Source organism: Solanum lycopersicum, chromosome 4, assembly GCF_036512215.1.
Source record: "Solanum lycopersicum chromosome 4, SLM_r2.1".
Taxonomy (NCBI): domain Eukaryota; kingdom Viridiplantae; phylum Streptophyta; class Magnoliopsida; order Solanales; family Solanaceae; genus Solanum; species Solanum lycopersicum.
In genome coordinates, this window is record NC_090803.1 from 34,975,222 (window position 1) to 34,986,175 (window position 10,954).

The following is a 10,954-nucleotide window of genomic DNA, read 5'->3' on the forward strand; positions in this document are numbered from 1 at the left end:
TCATGTATATTTGGGTATATTAAGTTGGTTATAAGAATCAAACCCCCAAACACAATTTATATTTCAAAATTAGACTTCCCTCTCCCAAAGAAACCTCTCTACAAACCTCGAATGGAATTGAAGCTCAAGAACAGCATGGATCTAGGATTCCCTTGGATTCTTCACAAATATTTCGTGGTTTTCTCCTAAAATGAGGTATGGTGATCCTTCATCCTTAGTCAACCTTTCTTCTAAGGAGTCCCTTCCAATTTCAATGAAAGTTCATGATCAAACCTCTAATCTCCCAATCTAGCCATGGGTTCTTTCTCAAAATGTTTTCAAAATCTTGATTATGATGATTTAATGTTAATGTACTGATTGTAAAGTGAATTTCAATCCAATTGCATGATGAACCCATGTTCCCTCCAATTCTCAAAATTACTCTATGTTATGGGCATTGTGATCTTGATTATGTGTTAATTGAATACTGATCCTATTATGTTGAATTGGCTATTACTACTGTTTTATACTCAAATTGGTGGTGAATTATTGATGATTCATCCATGTGGATCAAGTCTTGGAGAGTTGGTAAAGATTGACTTATGTTCTTCTATCTTCTATTGATTTTTAATGTAGAGCACTTGTATGATCTCGATTCTGGGGCAATTGAAGTATGATTTCGTTTAGGTTATGATATCTTTATATACTGACCTATATTGCATAATTTATGAATTATGAGTATTGATTATTGATGATCAAATCAAGGGAAATTTGGTAAGATTGATCTATGTTCTTCTATCCTCTATAGATTGATAATGAAATGTGTATAATGTGATTTTAATTCTAGGATAGATGAAGCATGATTTAGTTTATGATTAATATACATTTAGATACTTCCCTATAATTGAATTGTTGATGAAATATGAGTATTGATCAATTGTGATAAAAGGTTGATGAATTGGTAAAATCGCCTACTTTCTCTACTTCTCTTGTAGAATTGCTAGATGATTGGCCTTGTATGGCATTGTGTAGTATGGTCCACTTATGGTGGCAGTGTTTACTTTATTCTAAATATATATGTAATTTGATCATGGCATTGAAGGCAATTGTATTATGAAGGTGTGGTGGTGTTGATCACAAAATGTTAAGTATGCCTAGTATTCCATTCTAGTTATAATCTAGGTTGTGTGGCTATTGTTATAAGCATGTGAATGACTATGTTAGGGTTAGGTTTTTGTAACACTTCGAAAATCCAAGATGTGGTCTAGAGCCTAACATAAGTGTCACAAAGTGTATACATTCTTTTAAAGTTCATTTTAATGATTATAAGTCATTTAGGAAGTCTAGAAACCAAAACATCCAAGAACGTCCATGACGTTCGGAAACTAGTTCAAGGAGCTACTAGCGTGCCTTAGCCTATTTGACTAGATTTTAGGAATCGAAAATTCATGAAATTTGGTGGAAGGGTGTCTAATATGTGTTTAAGTTGGTTCATGGTTGAAACGTCTGGGTAAGACTCCCAAGGACCAACCAAGGGCCCTTGAGAAGGACCCTTTGGTTTTGGGGTCAAAAGCACTGCCTGGGCATTGTGCACCCGCGAGGGGAGTTGACGGAACGTCTTGATGTTGAATTGAAATGTTTTGATTATGATTGTGAGGTGTTTCTTAAGATGTAAATGTTATAAGGATGGTGAATGATTTACCAATGTGCCTTATCATGATATGAAAATGTTAATGTGCTAACCTCACCTATATGAATTGTAATAAAAGATGAATATTCATGCAACTCTTATTGAGCTATGATGATGATGAATATACAAATTTTAGGCCCTATGACCTATATTAAGCTATGATGATTAATAAAGACATTAAAGACATTTCAAAAAGGGACTTTAGTTTAGCACCGAGTGAACTAGAGTGAGGGGTGTCCCTTCACACATAAGAAAGGTAGGATCCCTATGTACTCCTGAGATTGGATATTAAAATGCATGTAGCATATAGAGGGTCCCAACTATATCTCCTAGTTATTGAACTATGTTGCCCCTATAAGAATACTAGGTAGTGGATCCACGCAGTTGCTATGTTTATGTTTTGGTACTAACTTGGCAAGTAGTCCACCTTCTTTCGGTATAGGGTTCCATGACTCCGGATTCCACATTAGCTCATGTGGTCTATGTCGGTTAGGTAAGATGTTCCCAAAAGGTAAAATGAATTAAAGGAATGAACTCTGACTAAGGTGACCTAAGGGGTTTAGCTTAGTCTAGGTAGGGGCATGAGACTCTACCTAAACATTGCACTAGTTAGCCTTGGAGGGTGTCTTAGGAAAAGGTTTTTATGTATGAATATGCTTATAATGCTATATGACATGTATATGATGAACTTGCACATTGTTGATACTATATGTTAATTGGTGTCACTTATGAATATGTGGTGGTCTATATTGTTAAAGTATGATGTTATATATTCTTAAATGTTATGATACGTGAAGTAGGATGTTATCCAATGTTCTTGTTGGGTTACTTGATTGAGTAAGGTTATGAGCCTTTGCTTGGTCATTACATTTGTTGGCTTGATAGGGCTTCATGATTAATTGTCTTGCTTTGGTTAGGTTGAAATGTACTCTTATTTATGTTTGTTGCCATTATGACTTGATGATAGAGTTACTTGACTATGTATCCAATTACATGATATGCATGTTGAATCGACTATGCCTTGATGCTGTTGGTTTTGTGATGTACATGCCTATGGCTTAATGAATATGCCTAGAGATTTGGTATGATCTTGTTGAATGTGCATAAAGGTTTTTAAATGAAAAATGCATACTTTATGAAATGTCCCTTTTTCTTAGCATGATTTTCAAAGTATGTGTGCATATGATTTCATACTTAGTACAACTGGTGTACTAACCCCATTTCTTACTTTTCCACAACATTTTAGGTTCTGGTCGTTGAAGTTCTTTTAAGACGACTTGAAAAAGGCTTGGATCTCTTATTCATCCAAGTAGAGTTGGTCCTCACTTTCCGAGGGCGATGCCACTATCTAGATAATGGAGTTGTTTTGAGTTTAAAACTCTTATGTTTCAAAATTTTCAATTAAGAACTAAACATTTGTATGACCTATATGTGGTCTTATTAATTGATGTATGGGCTCGGCCCAATTCGATATACTCTTATTAGATGGTTATTAGATGAGACGACTATTGGGACTATGTTATATTTTATATACTTATGTGCAATGAAAGTAGAAGACTTAATAAGCTTTCTATACGAAGGGTCTGTGTATACTCGATATATATATACTATGTGTATGTAGAGGTCTATGTAATCCTCTGAGTAGAAGTAATGAAAAGTTCTAAATTTTCCTCTAAATTTGACCTATGAATGTAATGGTTTAAGATAAGAGGCTCGTCTTAGTCCTCAAAGAGGACGATGACACCAGTTACGACTAGGGGCTTTTCTCAAATGTGACAATCTTGTTATCAGAGCATGAGGTTAAATATCTTTGAGTCGATGTCTCTCTCAACCACGTCTATGTAAGTTTGTATTCATAATTGTGAAGCGCGCCACACTTATGGATAGAAACGTATGTGCTGCCTAGGAAACTCCACTTTCTTGGAAGCCAAATATCATGCCTTTGGAGTGTTAACTCTTTGTGATTTTGCATCTAATCCTCTTATTGTGATTATAGCAATGAATACCCGGAGGAATGCGGCACGAAGACTTGAAGAAGAGATTGCCAATGCGGGAGTTCCTCCTTGTGGTGATCAAGTTCCACCTCTGGAAAATGATGTGAATGATGACCAAGCCCTCGTGAATCCTCCTCCTTAGAGGGATGAGAACATAAGGTACGCTCTCCTCCAAATGGACCAAGCCTTCTCTACACAAGCATAAGCCGCCATACTCAGACCCAAGCCATGATGACCCAAGCTAATAGAGAGGTTGTACCCCAAGCTCATCAACAAGTTGCTAACATGGCCTCCCGCCTAAGGGATTTTGCTAGGATGAATCCTCCTACTTTCTATGGGTCCAAGGTTGAAGAAGACCCCCAAGAGTTCATCAATAAAATCTACAAGATCCTCTATGCTATGGGGTTGTCTACTAGTGAGAAGGCCAAGTTAGCCACTAATCAATTCAAGGATTTGGCTCAATCATGGTACATCCAATAGAGGGACAATAGGCCTTTGAGAGGTGGACCCGGGACTTGGGAAATGTTCAAGAAGGCTTTTCTTGATCAGTTCTTTCCTAGGGAGAAAACGAAAGCTAAAGTGGAGTTCATAAGCCTTTTCCAAGGAGGTAAAAGTGTTCATGAATACTCCTTGAAATTCACTAAATTTTCAAATATGCTCCTTTTTTGGTTTTCGATCCTAGAGATGAAATGAGCCATTTTGTGACGGGGGTGTCGAATAATTTGCAAGAGGAGTGTTATTCGACTATGCTACATGACAACATGAACATTTTTCATCTTATTGTTCATGCCCAACATGTAGAATAGACAAGGGCTAAGAGGAAGAGTAAAGACGCCAAGAAGGAAAGATCTTTAGATGGTGGTTCTTTAAGAATAGACTTGAGATGGAAGACAAGCCTAGGTTCAAGAAGCGGGTTTCTAATAATGTTCATTCTAAATTCCTAAGGCTAGGGATGATAGGGTGTCTTACCCTAATCCTAAAAAAGGAAAGGGTACTAGTTCACCAACCGGAAGCCAACTTGTGGAAAGTGTGGCAAGAAGTATTATGGTAATTGTCATAAGGGGGCGAATAATTGTTTTGGTTGTGGTAAAAGTGGGCACAAGGTTAGGGATTGCCCTAATGTGAGGGGTCAAGACAAGGGTAGTGGTCAAGCTCAAGCAAATGATTCAAATGAGACTCCTAAGAAGAACTAATTCTATGCTCTCCGCTCTAGGGGTGAGCAAGAGACTTCTCCCAACATGGTGAATGGTATGTTGAAAGTCTTCTCTATTGTTGTATATGACTTACTTGATCCCGGTTCTATTTCATCATTTGTTACTCCGCTAGTAGCTAAAAAGTTTGACATTTTGTCCGATATTTTGCATGAACCTTTTATAATGTCTACCCCGGTGAGTGAGTCGGTTGTTGCAAAACTGGTGTATAGAAATTTTCCTATAACGATGCCCAATACAAACTCTTATGTTGAGCTAGTAGAACTTGATATGCTTTATTTTGATGTCATTTTGGGTATGGATTAGTTTCATGCTTGCTTTGCCTCTATAGATTGTAGAACGAGGGTGGTGAAGTTTAACTTTCCAAATGAGCCCGTTTTAGAGTGGAAGGGGGGAAATTCTATTCCTAGAGGTCGTATCATCTCTTGTTTGAGAGAATGCAAAATGATCTCAAAATGGAGTTTATATCATATAGTAAGAGTCCAAGATCGATACTCCGAAATTCCTCCCATTGAGTCGGTCCCCGTAGTGAGGGAATTTCCTGAGGTCTTTCCTAATAACCTTCCGGGTATTCCTCCCGAATGAGAAATTGATTTTTGTATCAACTTGATACCGGTTATAAATCCCATTTAACTTCCACATTATCGGATGGCTCTGGCCAAATTGAAAGAGTTGAAGGCTCAACTTAAAGGTTTAATAGACAAGGTATTCATTAAACCTAGTATTTCTCCATTGGGTGCTCCCGTTTTTTTGTGAAGAATAAGGATGGGTCCCTTAGCATGTGCATTGATTAATGCCAACTCAATAAAGTCACAATCAAGAACAAGTATCCTCTCCCTCGGATTGATGACTTGTTTGATCAACTCCAAGGGGCAATCTACTTTTCTAAGATTGACTTGAGATCAAGGTATCACCAACTTAGGGTGAGAGGTATGTATATACCAAAGACGATATTTCAGACTAGATATGGTCATTATGAGTTCTTAGTAATGTCCTTTGGTCTCACAAATGAGCCGGCGGCTTTTATAGATCTCTTGAATAGGGTGTTCAGAAATTACCTAAACTCATTTGTAATTATCTTCATTGATGACATCTTGGTATATTCGAAAATGAGGGTGACCACATGAACCATTTGAGGGTGGTATTACAAGTTCTTAAGTAAAACCAATTATTTGCCAAATATAACAAGTGTGAGTTTTGTCTAAGGTCGGTAACATTTCTTGGTCATATCATCTCTAGTGAGGGAGTTGTGATTGATCCAAGGAAAACTAAGGCGGTTAAAAATTGACCTAGATCATTGACTCCAACCAACATTAGGAGTTTCTTAGTTTAGCGGGTTACTATTAGAAGTTTATGGATGGTTTTGCGTTTATTGCATCTCCTTTGACTACTTTGACCCAAAAGAGTAGGAAATTTGAATGGTCCGAGGCATGTGAGAAAAGTTTCTGAATCTTGAAGGATAGGCTTACTTCTGCTCCGTTGTTGACTTTACAGAGGGAACAAATGGTCTCGTTGTGTATTGTGAAGGATCACGAGTGGGTATAAGGTGTGTGCTTATGCAATATGGGGAGATAATAGCGTATGCTTAAGGTGTAGAAGAGAAACTCTCCAACTCATGACCTTGAATTAGCGACCGTGGTTTTTGCCTTGAAAATATGGAGGCATTACTTGTATGATGTCCATGTTGATGTATATACTGACCACAAGATTCTTAAATATGTGTTTACCCAAAAGGAGTTGAATCTCATGTAGAAGAAGGCAAGAAAGGCTTAGTTAAAGATGTTCATAGTTTGGCTAGATTGGGTGTGAGGTTGGAAGATTCTCCAAATGGTGGTTTGATGGTCCATAATAACTCAAAGTCATCTTTGGTAGTCAAGGTGAAGTCCAAGCAACACCTTGATCAATCACTGATGGAGTTGAAGAAATCGGTTCTTCGTAAGCTTAATGAGTCATTCTCCTTATAGGGGGATGGTGTTTTGAGGTATCAAGAAAGATTATGTGTTCCCAATGTAGATAGGTTAAGGAACCGGATCTTTGAGGAAGACCATGGGTCCCGTTATTCCATTTATCCAGGTTAGACAAAAATGTACCATGACCTTAGGGAAGTATTTTGGTGGGATGGTTTGAAAAAGGATATAGCGGAATTTGTTGCTAAGTGTCGATATTACCAACATATGAAAGCTGAACACCAAAATCCCGATGTCTTACTACAAGAAATCCAAGTTCTTACTTGGAAGTGGGAAGACATCAATATGTATTTTGTAGTAGGGTTGCCTCGGACTCATAGGCAATATGACTCTATATGGGTGGTTGTGGATAGGTTGACCAAGTCCGCTCACTTTATCCCCGTCAAGTCTACTTATTTGGCAGAAGATTATGCAAGGATCTTCATAAATGAGATTGTGTGTCTCCATGATATTTTGTTATCCATCATTATCGGATAGGGGTGCACAATTTACATCTAGGTTTCGGAGGCCATTCTAAGAAGGGTTGGGTACCAAGGTGAAGTTAAGTACTGCTTTTCATCCCCAAACGGATGGTCAAACCCTTGAATATATGCATAGGGCTTGAAGGGATAATGGGACAAACATTTGCCTTTGGTGGAGTTTGCTTACAATATTAGTTTTCATTCATCCATATCATGGCTCCTTATGAAGCCTTGTATGGTAGGAAGTGTAGGTCTCCTATTGGATGGTTTGAATTGGGTGAACCTTCGCTTCTTTGTCTCAATTTGGTTTATAAGACTTTGGAGAAAGTTCATATTATAAGGAATCACTTGCAAATGGCCTATAGCAGGCAAAAGTCTTATGCCGATCATAAGAGAAGAGATTTGGAGTTTGAAGAAGGTGATAAAGTGTATTTGAAGATTTCGCCTATGAAAGGAGTGGTTAGATTTGGAAAGAAAGGGAAGTTGAGTCCTCGTTATGTGGGTCCCTATGAAATATTGCAAAAAGTTGGTAAAGTTGCTTATGAATTGAAGCTTCCTAGTGAAATTGCTCCGGTTCATCCGGTTTTCCATGTTTCCATGCTTAAGAAGTGTATCTGTGATCCCGACTCTATTATTCCTATTGAGGGTCTTGGTGTGAAAGATAACCTCTCTTATGAGGAAGTTCCGGTTCAATTCCTTGATAGTCAAGTAAGAAGTTAAGGAATAAAGAAGTGGTTTTTGTAAATGTGTTATGGAAGAATCACCTACTTGAGGGTGCAACATGGGAGTCGGAGGCCGACATGAAGTCCTGTTACCCTCATCTATTTGATAACTAAGGTTATTACTTCTTACTAATAATAAAAATAATGACTAAAATTAAAGTTGCTTTGACTTTTAGTGAGGTTTTGCAAAAATGTGCATTTTTGATATTGTTACGGTGAAACATGCCTAATTAACTTGAAAATTGTCAATTTTTTTCTTTGGCTTGTTTTGAGATATGTTATGCATTTTGATATGGTGAGTCTTTATGAATGATATGTAGCATGTTGATAAGTTGAACTTTGGCATAACTGACTCATAAATGCTATCTTGATCTCTTCTTGTTGTGAGAAGGATATTTCCTTATAATGTAATGATGAGCCTTAAGTGTGGTAATTGAAGTTTTGAATTACCTTGTGTAAGTGATATGGTTGATGTTTTTATGTGTTTTTTTTGGTTAGGATTCTAGTCTTGAGTATGTTCCTTCCTTCTAAAGATTTTTAGTGTCTTTCGGGGACGAATGTTCCTAAGGGAGGGGGGGGGGGGATAATGTAACACTTTGAAAATTCAAGACGTGTTTTAGAGCCTAACATAAGTTCCTAAGGTTTAGACATTGTTTTAAGGTCCATTTTAATGAATATAAGTCATTTAGAAAGTCTAGAAACCAAAACGTTAGGAGTCAGAATTTCACGAAAATTTATGGAAGGGTGTCTAACATGTGTTTTAGTTGTTTTATGGTAAAAATGTTTAGGTACGACTTCTAAGGACCAACCAAAGGCCCTTGAGGAGGACCCTTTCATTTTTGAGGTCAAAGACTCCCTGGGCAGTGTGCATCGACGAAGTAAGTCGACGGGGCGTCGATGCCATCCGTCGAACAACACTTATCCATTTTGTCTAATGGTCATATTGGACCATCTCTGAACTCATCAGTGAAGTGTAGAACGAAAGTATGCAACGCTCATCCACTCACAGACGGACCGTCGATCGAGGTCTCATCTGTGAGGGGTCCAATTTTCTGCACGTTTTTAAGTGACTAAAATTAATTAAATAGGGGGTAATTTAATTAGTTAGGGGTTTAGGGAGGTCTAATTATGTTAATTAATGACCTATATAAAGACCCTAGCCTAAATTAGATTAGCCTAAGCTCATAACTCCCAAACCCCAAACTCTCTTCCTTCTCTCTTCTTTCTCTATCTTGTGAAGACTCTATTGAAGAACAATCTAGGGGAGGGTTCTAGGGATGCCAATACAAAGGTTTATCCATCAATATCCATAAATTAACATGGTCTGGAATCTAATTCACCTTTGAGACCTCCTTCTTCAAAGGTTTCCATCAAATTGAGTTTCAAAAATTGAGTTTTCAAGTGGATTTCATCCAATCTCGAAATTGATGTTATAAACATGTAATTGAACTAGTTATGGTATATATTAATGGTTTTGTATAGTTTGTAGAAGATGACCTTTAACCCTTGGTTTTGATCCTGATATGAATTAGGTTGTATTATTTCAATTGACTTGGTTATTGGTTGAATTACTACTAGATGATGTTATTACACTAATCATGAATGAATTGGGGTGATTTATAGTCTTTCATGCTAATTCTTGAGAATATGATATTTGTTATGAAGTATGTTATTAATTGAACTAAGTATCTTGTATTAAACTATGATCTAATATTGAATTATGATGCAGTGATTCTTCTATCCTTGTTATCATGTTGTTTATTGAATTATGATGATGTATACCCAAATTGGGTTGGATTGAGGGTTTGTGGTAAGACCTTGATTGTAAGACCCCGAAAATGACTTAGGTAAACTAGAGCCTAACATTTTGTTAATGGTGGTATAAGGTCCTAAATAGGTCTATTATGTGTTAAGGAGACAGTGTCTAAGATTTTAGGTGCATTGGTAGTCAAACGTCAAAGGACGACTAGGACGTTCGATGACTAAGTCACCTATGTGCCTCATATGTGGTTTTATGTATGATTCATGAGGTTATAAAGTCCTTAAATGATCTATTATAGCATATATAGGCGGTGTGTCGAGTTTCATGGAGTTTGTAGGTCAAACAACCAAGAACGTCCATGACGTTCGAAAGTGTTGCCTTGAAATGACCTTATGTGTCTAAGCATGTTTCGTCGAGTTTTACGTGCTTACTTTGGGTGAAATTCATGCGAGAGGTGCTAAAATCGCATACAGTCATGTTTTGTTTGCAAATGTCCGGGCAAAACATCCCAAGTACTATCCAAGGGTCCTTGAGGAACGGTCCAAAGTTGGTGTCAAGGCTGCCAAGACAGCCCAAACCATGGAGGCAGTCGATGCCCGGTGGGTCAAATGACGCCCCGTTGGTTGGGTCTCTTCATTCGGGGCTTATCCTGGGGAAAGGAGGGACCAAATTAAAAGTCTAAGTCCTATACCATAGACCAAGAGTATGGTCCGTTGGTCAAGGGATAGTCCGTTGGTGGTCAGTCCGTCGATGGGTCTGCGTTATGCGCATGTTCACTGTAAGTTAAGGCTGAACTTGTAATTTCACCCCATTTCAAAATAAGAGTATTGGAGGTTCCTTAATGGTCATTTGGATATATTAAGTGTGTATATAAGTCTTTAACAATTAGAAGATTTCATTCTTTAAAATCAAAACCCCAAAATCCCTTAGACATTCCTTAAGACTCCATTAAAGTCCAAAGTCAAGGAAGAGCTTGGATTGTTGAATTGACTGGAGATTATTCATCAAAGTGAAGAAATAGCTTCATCAAGGTATATATTTTGATCCTTTAAAATCACTTCATCAAGGATCCCAACTATAAAGATGTTTACTAAAGTTTTCAAGTTGAATTGTCCAATTTCATGATTCTACCATGGGTTCTTGCACCAATTGTTTTTAAACGTTTATT